This window comes from Phyllobates terribilis, unplaced genomic scaffold, assembly GCF_046119375.1.
Source record: "Phyllobates terribilis strain yellow unplaced genomic scaffold, ASM4611937v1 Scaffold_12__6_contigs__length_324123572, whole genome shotgun sequence".
NCBI classification, from domain to species: domain Eukaryota; kingdom Metazoa; phylum Chordata; class Amphibia; order Anura; family Dendrobatidae; genus Phyllobates; species Phyllobates terribilis.
The window spans coordinates 150,260,709-150,273,705 of NW_027362772.1; the positions used below are offsets into that span (position 1 = coordinate 150,260,709).

Here is a 12,997-nt window from a genome sequence, read left to right on the forward strand (position 1 = left end):
TCCAGATAATCCTATTAATTCCAAGTACCCAAAAACACATCTCTTTTGGACTGACCTAACACATCACCTCACTAATTTAACTGTTTTCAGCTCTCCCTTATTGCATTTTTACTCATAATCTGGTCCTTTCTACCAGCTGTTCCCACATCTTCCATGCACTCAGTAGCACTTTGAATCGGGGCATATACAGTTGATATCTATTGATAACTGATCACTACAATTACCTAAATCGCATTGACATGGATCATTATGCTGCTGCCCCTTCTTGCCTGTACTGAACAATGGAAAATATAATATTAGGGAGGGGTAAACTGGAGAGGGGGGACACGTGTTTTCTGAACCCTCTGGTTCTTATTTCCACTTGGCAAGCAACACTACCAAAAGAAATTTTCCAGTCTCAACTTCCTGAAAGCTCTGGTTTGGAAGAAAAAAAAAATCATCTTTCAGGATATATACGGATGATATTAAGAGGCGATTAAAGAAAAAAGTAAAAAAAAAAAAAAAAAAGAAGAAGCAGAACTGTGCACTAACTCTGTACACCTCGGGAACATTGCTAGGTGCCAAGTCTGCAAAGGTGCAAGCAATAAATCTTTCCCTTAAGTTGCACAGTCAGCAGCAGCAATTTGCTGTGTAACGTCTCCCAGATCCACTGGCGACTGACAGATATAAAATCCCCCTTCTCCTCCAGCCACTGAGATATATACCTCTGGATTGATGCATTTTCTACTAATACAGCCCTGCAACTGCTTAATTTCAAGTGTTTCCCATCCAGCATACACATTCACCTAGGATGAACTCGCATGAGTAACGACTACAAAAGAAGCGTTCCAGGTTCTTCAACTCCTTACACTGTCCATGATCCTGGGAAATTCCACGATAAGCCACAGATTAGGGCTTGAGATGCAAGTAAAAAGTATTTTCTGCATTTAAGACCTATTAGTGGAGGAGTCAGAGAAATCATAATATATTTTATTTTACATAATGTAACTCATTTGCTATTTAAATAGGATTAGAAAAACATGGCTAGCTCTTGAAAACAGCGCCACCTTGTGTACTGGATGTAAGTGGTATTACAACTCTGCACCATTCACTTCAAACTGTACACAGGGGTGGCTTTGTTTTCAATTTTTGAAAAAAAGGTAGTCATTTTTCTCTAATCTTGGACAGCCCTTTTAAATTTCATTTTTTGTTCCCTACAATATCTAGAAGAACCTGTTGCTTTTGAGAACTTTTCTGCTCTGTGAATAGTATTCTAGAGCTACAAAACTACCAGAAATGTGAGGACATTTTGACAGGAAGACCAATAGATGAGACGGAGTTTTCATGTTAAACCCCCTTAGGGCGCTGTCTCCATTTTCTTAGTCACTTTGCCCATTTAAAAATCCAGCATCACGTCAGTATGAATCAGAAAAAGACACAAAAGAATAAGTTTCCAGGTGATTTGCTACCATAATAGTGGAAAATTAATGGATATATTTATATTTGGTCATTAGTTATGGGTATTCCCAATAATGACATCAAACTTTGGTACAGTTTTGTAATGAAATTTGCTTCTTTCTCCACTTATGAGCCACTTTTTGACCTTTCTCCTCCCCCTACCGTGCTTCCTGAACTCACCATCTGATCTGAAAAAAAAAAAGAACAGCTCAAGCCTTTCTTGGTAAAAACAAGTTTGACTTCTAGCACCGTTAGGTGTCAGGTTAAAACTCCTATTCTCCTTTATAGAGAGGGGAAGAGGAGGAGTGAGAGGCAGAGAAACAGATTCTGTAGATTCTAGCTAGCTTGCAGCAGAGATGGATTCACAGCTACACTGTTCAGTACTGCTGTATAATTTTCTCCATGCCTCTGCTGCTCCTCTCTGTGTGATGCCAAAGGAAAATATAGCAGGAATCCTTCTTTCTGTGTGTTGTGTATTGGACACATTACAGTGTCTAGTCTCTTCCCACTAGCTCAGAGTCAACTGCAAATTAGGGATAAAGCCTACAGAGGACAAAACTTTGGAAAAATACCATACAAGTCACACAATGGCCAGAAATAGTGTTATTCCTCATGTACACACATTACAGCTTATTCGTATAAATTACTTGACAGTGTAATTCCCCTTTAAGGTATTTCTATCAATGCCAAGGTAAGGCTGTCTTTGCCAGTGTAGTAGACTTTGAATTTCAATCATGGTACATTTTTGATCTGGGTTACATTTCACTCGTGGGCCTGATCTTGTGGTTGGGAAAAATAGAACATATTGGACCACAGTTCTGGTGATTGTTGGGGATTCAGAAGTTTTAACCTCACCGAGTAAACAGAATAGTTTTTTAAAGGGGTATTCTCAAGCTTGGAAGTGCTCCTTACCTATTTGATAAGCGATATCTTGCCGATCGCTGGGGGCCAACCGATGAGCCCCCCACTACCAGTTCAGAGAACCGGGGCTCTTTGCCCCATGTGAATGGAGCGGAGGTTGATCATGTGCACTATTGCTCCAATTCATTCTTATGGAAGTGCCAAATACCAGCGCAGCAGCAGTCACATTAATGAGTGGAGTGGCAGTGGGCATGATCGACCACCGCTTCATTTACACAGGCCCACTTCTTGGGATCTGTGGGTATCCCGGTGGTCAGACCCCCAGCAATTGGGAAGTTATCCACTATTCAATTGATAGGGGATAACTTCCAAATTTGAGACAACCTCATTAACGGGTTAGAAATATTTGGCTTCCCAATAGGTGAGAATCCTAATGATGGGGCCCTCACTCATCTGACTTTTATAGTATATCACGGACTTTTGTTTTTATTCACTTAAAGTTGAAACATTCCGGATATAAGCTCAACATAGAGTATGGTAAGCCCCGTGAACGCAGACCACCTGAGAGGCATGAGAACCAAAGACTGACTTATGTCAAAGGAAATATTCAAAGAATATGTCGTGAGATTTACTAGGAAAAAGCAAAAGGGGCAACACTTTATTGTAAAATGTGGTCCCTTTGATAGGGAAAAATACATTACTGAAATGAATAATTTCTGTCCCATCTCTGCTGTTAGAGCAGAAGCTTTGGTTATCAGTAACGGACCGTTTCCCGTCATGGTTGAGCATGCACAAGCCTGATACCAGTCATAAGAAGAAATGACAGTAAACGTTCTGCATGTCTTTGAGACATATATAAGGATAATATTATTTTTCAGTTGTAATAATGGCAATCTGCCTTCTGAGAGCTGTTGGCTAAAAAATGTAATTTTGAAGAATGGCTTCAACATAAACATTTATAGCAGGAAAAGTAAAGATCTCCTGACCACAGGTATATTGACAGTTCTATATCATATTATAGGATGATGTAAGTACTCAAATAACACATTTCACTGTGCTTGGTTTATTAAATATTTATATACATCCATATGTGATATATTATTGATGGCCTCAAATGATAAACTGCATCCTGTTAAAGAAAAAAGTGACAGCAAAGTCAAAGTCGATGCAATGCAAAGAAAATTAATTCAATACAAGTAGCCTGACACATTGCACTGCCATATGGTATGCTCACACGTGGAGATTATACACATTTTCTATCAGAGTTTACTTGTAGAAAATCCAAAGTGTATTACAGTACCAGGAAAGTGGATCATATTCTACCAAATGTAATCCACATGCTACAAGTAAAATCCACAGTGGAAACTGACATTCTGTTTTGTTACAGATTAAAATTGTGTCTTCCCTTAGTCATCTACGGCATACTGTTTTATTTTTAAGGTTTTTGAGTTTTTGGTGAGTTTTTGACGCTGCATATTTTCTCTGTGAAAAAAAAACGCAGCTTTTACAGTTCATATCAAACAGTATGCACTAAGTTCTCTGCTAGTGGTGGCCAAAACTTTATATCTATATTGAAGATTTGATGCCTTATATCAAAAAAATCCAAGCTCTGACTAACATGAAAATATATTAAAAGTAGACGATCCCATAAAGGTTAAAAATAAAAAAATCACTGAAAATAGTTAAAAATAAATACAATTATTAAAACTACAAAGTGTTTCGCCTGTATCCAGCCTTCCTAAGGTGTCAGAAAAATTTGGACACATTAAATTAAAGTGATTGCCCCAAGATTAATATTTATTTGTTAGTGACAGGATAGGTGATCGGTGTCTGATCACTGAAACCCTCATTGGTCCCGAGAACGAGGGTCTTGTTCTAATCAATGTCTATGGGTGTGACAAAGATAGCCGAGCACTTTACGTGGCTATCTCCATTAGGCCAATAATAGTGAAAGTGAGCACGCATGAGTGCTGCTCTATTCAATTGAGGTGCCTATTCTCATTATTGATGGGGATCTCAATGATGGGATCCCCCAACCATCAACCATTTAACATCTATCATCATGGTAATTACAAGGACATAGCTGTAGGTGCTGGTGCCGCTATATTCAGATACTGATACCTAAAAGCCCCCATACACGTTAGATAAAAGTCGTCTAAACCGACTGATTTTGGCAGATTTGGCCAATTATCTAATGCATATGGTGGTCTTTCCCAGCAGATGATGAGGGGGAAAGAAGGATTAGGGTTGTACAGATAATGTCTAGCAGGACACGTTCCTGAGTATGGGTGACTAGGGAGGGGTAGCTGTCAACCAAACAATCTATCAGCTGAGAACTATTTAAGATGTATGGCGGCCAATAATGGGTATTCCCATCTCTAAGAACCTATACCTATATGTTGTAGGTGTAATAATAATAATATTATCAATTACCTCCAATTAGGAATGTAGCATATTTCTTCTGATTAGCTATGGAGTAGCTTAGATATCCATGGTTACGACCACTAACAACTGTCTGTCTGTCACTATATGATTGGTCATAACCATGGATACCTAAGCTACTGCAATGCCCTGCACATGGGGTACGCTACATAGCTAATCAGAAGAGCTATACTACATTTCTAATTGGAGGTAATTGCTAATATTATTATTATTACACCTATTACATATTGGGATAGGATCTTGGAGATGGGAATAGCCCTTTATCTCACGCCTTTGCTTGTTTAAAGATTATTTACTAAGTTTATAGCGCGGCTTGGCTGCAGTGTACGACACCAATAGAAATGCTCACACGTCATGACACTAATTTGGGCTATTTAAAGGCACATTGTGACTCCCCACATTACGCCTTCAGGCCTGGAAGAGGCCTCTGAGCAACAAAGACGGCTCTGAGCAGCGGGGGCTTACTCACAGAACACAGCTCACACTGTGACAGAAAGTTCTTTATCTTCTATTTCAAGCTCCACATTGTAAACCGTATTTATAGAAAGGAAGTGCAAACTGCATTCATTGATAGGATGAGTAATAAGAAATCAGAGGTGAATTAGTTACTTCTATTAATTCCACTCATTAAACACTTTTCCACCTGAAATGCGTCGTCCCACCATTTTTTTCTCCTAAAGTTATCACTCCCAAATCGCCTGTTTTAGTAATTACTTGTATTCCTCATTAAATAACAATTCTCCTTCACCTTTTCTCTGCATTGTGCCATTCTGCAAACATTCCTACTGGAAAAAATATAGTTCCAGATTTGTTGCAGAAGTTTTCCCACCCCTACATGTTAATAGGTTGTTTCTGTAACGTGAAGAGATTTCTGCATTCAAGTGAACAATCTACTATGTATGGGATCAGCACCTGCGATACAAAGTCGGCAGCTGGGATGGAAGATGGAACATGTTCAAATCCTATATGCCCGATCCTTCTCTCCTCCAACATCAGGAGGATACACCCATTTTTATCTACAGGTTGAAATGATCTGTATACAGTCAAAAGGGGTTGAATACAAGTCTGCACACTCTATGTGACTGCACACTTGTGAAAACTCACAGTGGGCAAGGTGTGTGCTGTCATTCTCTGGTGCGGGACCACAATTATGTGATTTGCATAAAAGCGGTCACGTGCCAACTAGACGTGCATGGCCTCACTTAATGTAAGCAAATTTAGTAAGGCCGGATATGTCTAGTCGGGATGTGGCTGTAGGTATGCACTGGCACCAGAAAATCCTGAAAATCATGTGCAATTCAGTTACATGTGACCGCTGCAGGCAATCACTGCTCTCACTGGAGATGCACTGGTGACTCAAGACAATGCAGGACTGTCAGGAATGTAAAAGACAAGTATTTTCTATTTTATAGCATTTGCTGCTTTTTGAGACATCCCCTTTAAGTCATCATTGGGGGCAAGAGATAAATACAGTCCAATAGATCTGTTTCCCATTAGTAAACTCTATCCATGTTTTAATTTTTTGCATGGATTTTAAAAGGTCTTTTAAACACAATTTGGCAAAATATGCGATAACTGATTGCATATTGTCACAGCTCCATGACTCATGATGCACTGCGTTTCCACTTTTTCCATGCCCCGGGCTATTTTAATCTGGGAGCAGTTCTAACCTATACCCTTCCCCTAATACATGAAAGCTTCAATGGGAATAGACTGTTTTAGGACAGCCTGTCTCTGAATTATGCTGACATTTTGGAATTTGGCAAACTCCTGCATGCTGTAATCAGATCTAATTCAGACAATACAATTATTTGTCAAAATTGCTATTCATGCAAATTTAACATATAGGCAATGTTAATATACACTCCAATTTAATCCCTCACCATTTTTCAAAATCTAATTTTGTTGTCAGCGAATCAAAACATTTTGACAACATGTATAGAACAGGTTAAGATTCGCCCAGACTAGAAAAAAATTGAGCGAAATGATGTGAACTTAGATCATCGCCATCAGTTCAATTGTATCCTATCCAGACTGCTTGCCACAAATTATAAGGATAGATAAAATGGACCAACCTGGAGTCCAGGCAGATTTGCACCCAGAGTATTACCTAGAATGACAATTACAGAAAACCCAGAAGTATTAGGTCTGCACTTTCTCTCTGGATATAAATAAGAATTTTCCAATCAATGACAGAAAGCAAAAATCTAGAAAATTGCAAAAAATTCAAACCTAAAGTGTTGTAGATATTTTTTTGAAATTATTAAACAATATTTATATAGCAATAGATTAATTAAAAGTAACAAGATTCGGTTTGATACAACATATACAGATATCGTTATAGTGGTTTCCCAAACATAAATCATTTGTAAATAGTAGCCAGCTGTCGGACCTTGGTCCTGCTCTGCCCCCATCTACATTGAGGTCGTCTGACACTGGGTGAGGTTTTAATACTAGAGGTTAGGGCAGTCCCGATGGGTACACCTTGTCACAGAGGGATGGCTTTTACGCTTTTTTTTAATCAAAAACAGTGTTTATTAAGTACCCCACGTTATTTATATGTACAGTTATTACTTATGTACAGCGGAGTATATGCTCATTTTGTTTCTATCTTAGGTTTTGTCTGTGAAATGGCCACAGTGTGAACATGCTTTTATACGTTGCATGCATACCAACTTGTGCTCCGGATCATTTCTTTTGTTTTACTGTAGTTTTTTGTACTTTGAACAAACAGGGCTGTGGCTTCTTTTTTTTAGCTAGGCATTTCATTTATATAGCTTCCCATGACCAGGTGTCTGACCAGTCGAACCCCAGTCCTGCTCTGCCCCCATCTACATTGAGATCGTCTGACACAAGGTGAGGTTTTAATACCCCCTAAAACTATAAAGTGCTGCAGAATATGTTGGCACTATTAAAATAAAAATTATTATTATTAAATGATAGGACTGTCCGGGCTGGGTACACCTTGTCGCGGTGGGATGGGTTTTACACTTTTTTCTTAATCAAATACAGTGTTTACTAAGTCTCCTATATTACTTAAATGTACTATTACTATTTACTTACTGTAGGGTATATTATCATTTTGTTTCTATCTTAGGTACTCTACATTCCCTATCAGGATGTCTTTGGAGTGTGGGAGGAAACCGGAGAGAGGAAACCCAAGCAAACATGGGGAGAACATACAAACTCCTTGCAGATGTTGTCCTTGGTGGGATTTTAACCCAGGACCCCAGTGCTGCAAAGCTATAGTGCTAACCACTGAGCCACAGTGCTACCCATTTCAATTGCTAAGCATAAACCTTTTCTGTGTATGCATCAGCTGTAAGAATGTGGCTGGCTTAGCTACTGAAAAGAGCAGTCAGACAGCCCCCTGCAATGATCACATGCCAACAGAAGAGACACTGTCCTTTTTCTTAATCCCAAACCCCATATCCATTCCTGACCTGCCTCTAGTATAGTGATACAACAAAAAGCAGCTTTCCTTTCATCGGACTTGACATACAATATCCATGTTTTAAATGGACAGATAATAGGGTGGTTCCTAACTGAATGGGGTTTGAGTTCATTGTTTGGTGGCCCTGCTTTTTAAGCCAGTAAAGTTTTTTACAAATTCCCTCTAGCTATTTGTGGCACATTTACCCGAGAAGTGTAAACTAAGCTCCGCACTTACAGTATATAGTAATCATTGTCCTTTTCGCAGAAATGTTGAAAATCTGACCCAGTTTCCAGAGGAATGTTCACGCTGTAGACTCATTTGGGGCCTTTAAATCTTCAGCTTTCCAAATGGAAAATTCATGGTTTTAATACTTCACAGACTCACAGTTTTAAAGAAAGTACTGTTTTTTTTATGATGGTAGAATGCAAAATCCAGTTAAAGCATCTAAGTAAGATATTCTTGCTGTCGATCTAAAATCATTCTCATCTACGGCAATCTATGGCAACTCTCTACTGATCGATCTTCCTCTGACCAAACTTTCTCCTGTCCAACCTGTCCTGAATGTGGCAGCCATTGTCGTATTTCTGTCCAGCCATCTCACTGATGACTCTACCCTGTGCCAGCCATTGCACTGGTTACACACCCGCTACAGAATACATTACAAACTTATCTCTCTCACCCACAAAGCTCTCCTCACCCAATATCTTTCCCACATCTCTGTCTATCCCCCTAACCATGCCCTCCGTTCTGTAACCAAGACTTCGCTCATGCTGCAACTGTTTTCTGGAATGCACTACCTCAGACAATACGACTAATACTTGGCCCCCAAATTTTTAAGCGTGTTTTAACAGCACATCTCTTTAGGCAAGCCTATTACCTCACTTCAGTAATGTAACTCTCCCCTGTTCCCTCTTTCTAAATTTTCCTCAGAATCTGGTCCCTTCTACTCATCTGTCTCCACATCCTCCATGCACCCAATAGCACTTGGTAACTTCACTTAGACAGACACTTGCAGATGACCGGATCATGCAGCTTTATATCATAACCACAAGTTATTATAATGATGGCAGGACCATACATGATAAGCACCTTATACTTATTGTGTCCCTCCATGTCCTTATAGATTGTAGCTTGTGAGCAGGGCCCTCACTTCTCCTCTAACTTTAATGTCTTTATTGTCGCTACATGTCCTTGCAGAATTGTAAAGTGCTGAGGAACATGTTGGTGCAATATAAATTAAATTATTATTATTATCTGGTCTATAAATTGCCTGTGTATCCTGCACCACAAACAGAACATACATTGTTACAAATGGTTTAGAGAATGTAGATTTCTTAGCAGCTACCCCTCTCTATGATTAGGGGAGCAATTCCAATCACAGCAGTATATAAGGTAATTGCTCTATATACAATTCTCTAAATTTCAAGAACGAGTTCACTTCTGGTTAACCTACAAATGTGTTTTAATCTACTAGATGGCATCAGAAAACAAAATTTATACGTAAAGATAAAGAACAGGAAACCACCGGTGACAGGAAACAAACTGTTGGGTTGATGATGTACATTCATCCTTCTTATGTGTTAGTCTCTTGAGAGTTTTCACATCTATCTGTTCTGATACTCAATATTTGACCATAAAAGAAACGTACGACTTTATTTTTGGAAAGTTTGAGTCTACAGATTTGTCTATTGTTGTCCGTTTTAGCAATATGTCGCTTAGGAAACACAGAGGAGCACAGCTCTTTGAATATTTTCCATCCATCATTTACTATATTAAAGACAGTGGGTTGATGGGTTTGAAAGCAGATGTCACAAATAAAGTTACTCCACTTATAGGTTTCCATACGCCATGTATGCCAGTAGAGAAGGATCACCCATGTACCGTCACGTTTATGGTGGCAGACAGAGACTACCCTTGTGGCAGAAATCAGGGAACATAATTTAGATTTCAACACTCACAATCCTTTGTTCCCCAAAGTTATGTGATGCCAAATATGTTTGAAGCTTATAACTTCATCCAACAATCCTTTGTTCCCTAAAGTTAAGTGATGACAAACATATTCGAAACTTCATCAAATAATTGCACTTTTCCCGCAGTTCTCCAAGAGAACAGACTTTTGGCTCAAGTAGCAGAGTGCTACATATGCTCTTTTCAGAGTCTTAACTAGGCTTTTCTTCCCTCTGGGCATATAACGTCGCTCTTTCCGTGGTCACCTGGCAGCTTTAAATAGGGCTTCCACAGACAGTCTTTGCCATAGCTACTTCAACTATCATGTCCTAGGATAGCCCCAACCTTTACCCTTTAAACCCTGTACAGGATGTGGACTCCAATGCGCCTGGGTTGATTCCTCAGAGTAGCTGCTGGCCGATGGAGGAGGTTGGCAGGAATGGTCAAATCACCAGGTAAAAAACAGGAATGGAAAAAAGAGACAAAATCATTAAACAGAAAAATAGTCAGTAAACGGGACGAGATCCGAACGACAATCAAACAGGCTGAACAGGAGCTCAGCAACACAACTGAACCAGAACTAGTATAAGCTACAACTGGTAGCTCCGAATAGTAAGTTGAGAATTTTAGTAGGGTTGTCCCATTGGCTACAGAAGAGAGGTGGTTACTCCACCTGGACAGCACACACCCATACTGATCAAAGTTCTGGGTGGCACAGGTTCTGTCCAGCTATTGAGGATGGCGTACCTTCTGGTCCAACATCACCAGTTCCATCGACAGAATGAATATGGCGGTGCCTGATGACAGAAGCAGACATCACAAGATGAGGTCCAAGGTGAGATGTGACAAGACAAAGATTGAGCTTGTGCTAAAGGCAGAGTTTAGCTTCTTCACTAGTTCAACCCCATTAGTCAGCAGCCACTGCCTGGGTGCATGGCATTACCAAACTCTCCATAGCTACAACCCTGCTTAAATTGCTTGGCATGTTACAATTTAGTCCAACAATGCTCAGAATCATACAGTAGATACTACCAGTGCCTGATGGACCTCATTCATTTATAATGGGGTCTTTCAGGTTTCATCATTGTTCATGGTATTTTAGCAGGAAGAACAGCGCTACATGGAGTGCCAAATCCGCCAAGATTGACAACAAAGGCTCCGAGCTAAGCCTCCTTTCAAAGTATGAATACAGCCTTACATGTTATGGATTTATGTTAAATATATCAGAGCCCTTTTCTCTCTCTCAGGCTGATATTATTATAACAGGTCCAGGTCTAGTATTTAGTTTCCCAGCTATATTCCTATTTATTCACTTTAATGTATGTTCGTTTGGTGTCTGTATAAAGCAGTGACATCAATGTCTGGGCTTCAGATAGAAAAGCTGAGATCTAACAGTACAGCACATCGTGTGACTTTTACAATTTTATAAGTAAATGTTAGATTGTGACAAAGTATCATAAGTGATCACATAAAGTACTAATGTCACATTAAAAAAAAACACATAAAAGGGTACTTATTACTCAACCAAAGCATACACATTAGAGAACCAGTCACCTTGTTATATATATATATATATATATATATATATATATATATATATTATATCTATGAAGAATGACACCTTTTCCATCTCATAGATTGCTTTACATTTAGGACATAGACTCAGAATACTCTGCTCACAATGCGAAGACTTGCTTGAAGAGAAGTTAAAGGGTTATTTCCAACTCGGGAAGCTATGACCTATCCCCAGGATAGGTGATAATCTGATCACCATTGGGGGTAACCCTCACTGATAACAAGAATGGAGCCCTGGAATGACCCTATAGAATGGAGTAAAGGCAAAACTGAATGCCATTGCCCCATTCATTGTCTATGGGACTCTGTACTGTTGGCCAAGCTCTGTAGTCCCATTGACAATGAATGGAGTGGTGGAGCGCATGCGTGGTCACTGATCCTTTCGTATGTGGCATTTTAGTAACCTGTTCTTGGGATCTGTGTGGGTCTGTCCCATCAGTTGAACCCCAAACAAGAGTTAAGGTCCGTTTACATTGACCAACCAGCAACCACCGACCGGTAAACTTTTGCCGATTGGTGGATATTAAAATGCCTGTCTTACAGACAGCCAAAAGTAAATGATGCACACTAAGTGATCTATACTAGATACTAGACAACCATGGTTCTCGGCAATGTAAGTCCTGTTTACACAGGATCTGGCCAGCTTCAGTGTCCCTGTGCTCCTCCGATGATGTAGAGGCAGAGCTGCCTCTGCTTGCAGCATCGGAGATATCACTGTTTAGGCCAACCGTGCAACCATGGTGTAGGTTGGAACTGTCGATCATTCACCTGCATGTCGGAGGCCAAGATGCTGGAAAGTGGAGCACTCCTGAAAGTCCAACTTGAGACAACACCATTAAGACCATTTGGATCTCCACAAATCCTGATGATGGAAGTCCCCTGCTCTTGGCAGTGAGATTGTATTGTTATTCTGTAATATACTTTATGGTGGATTCAGGTGAACTGCTTCCATATCTTGGGATCAGTGGTGGTTGAGAGCTTGGACACCACTTGTTAGACACCAATATCCCATGAATGTCTTAGAAAAACCTTCTAAATAAAAAGTCCCGAGTTCAGTCATACCATTTATGCTCAAACATGTATCAGAAACACATGACTAATGCACATAATCATCTACAATTCCTTGTATAATTAAGGCATGCACCACTGAATCATGAACTTTAGCTGTTACTCTTACGAGTAAACTTTTCCATATCATCTGGATTGAATCAGTTTTCCTAGCAACCTTGACTCAAGAGAAATGTCACCACAGGAGGTGACGTCATCACAACATGTCTTTTCGATAACGCTCTTTATGAA

The 12,997-nt window shown here is 39.7% G+C and overlaps 1 protein-coding gene across 3 annotated transcripts in view; it reads right to left on the minus strand.

Moving 5' to 3' along the window:
* CD37 (CD37 molecule) overlaps positions 1-12,997 on the minus strand; it is a 139,590-nt gene that overhangs the window by 118,970 nt on the left and 7,623 nt on the right. The window contains exon 2 of one of the 3 annotated variants that reach the window (XM_073656376.1): positions 6,816-6,850. The exons of the other annotated variants lie outside the window; for them this stretch is intronic. The gene's annotated coding sequence lies outside the window, so the exon portion shown is untranslated. The remainder of the gene's footprint in view (positions 1-6,815; positions 6,851-12,997) is intronic. 3 annotated transcript variants of the gene reach the window in all.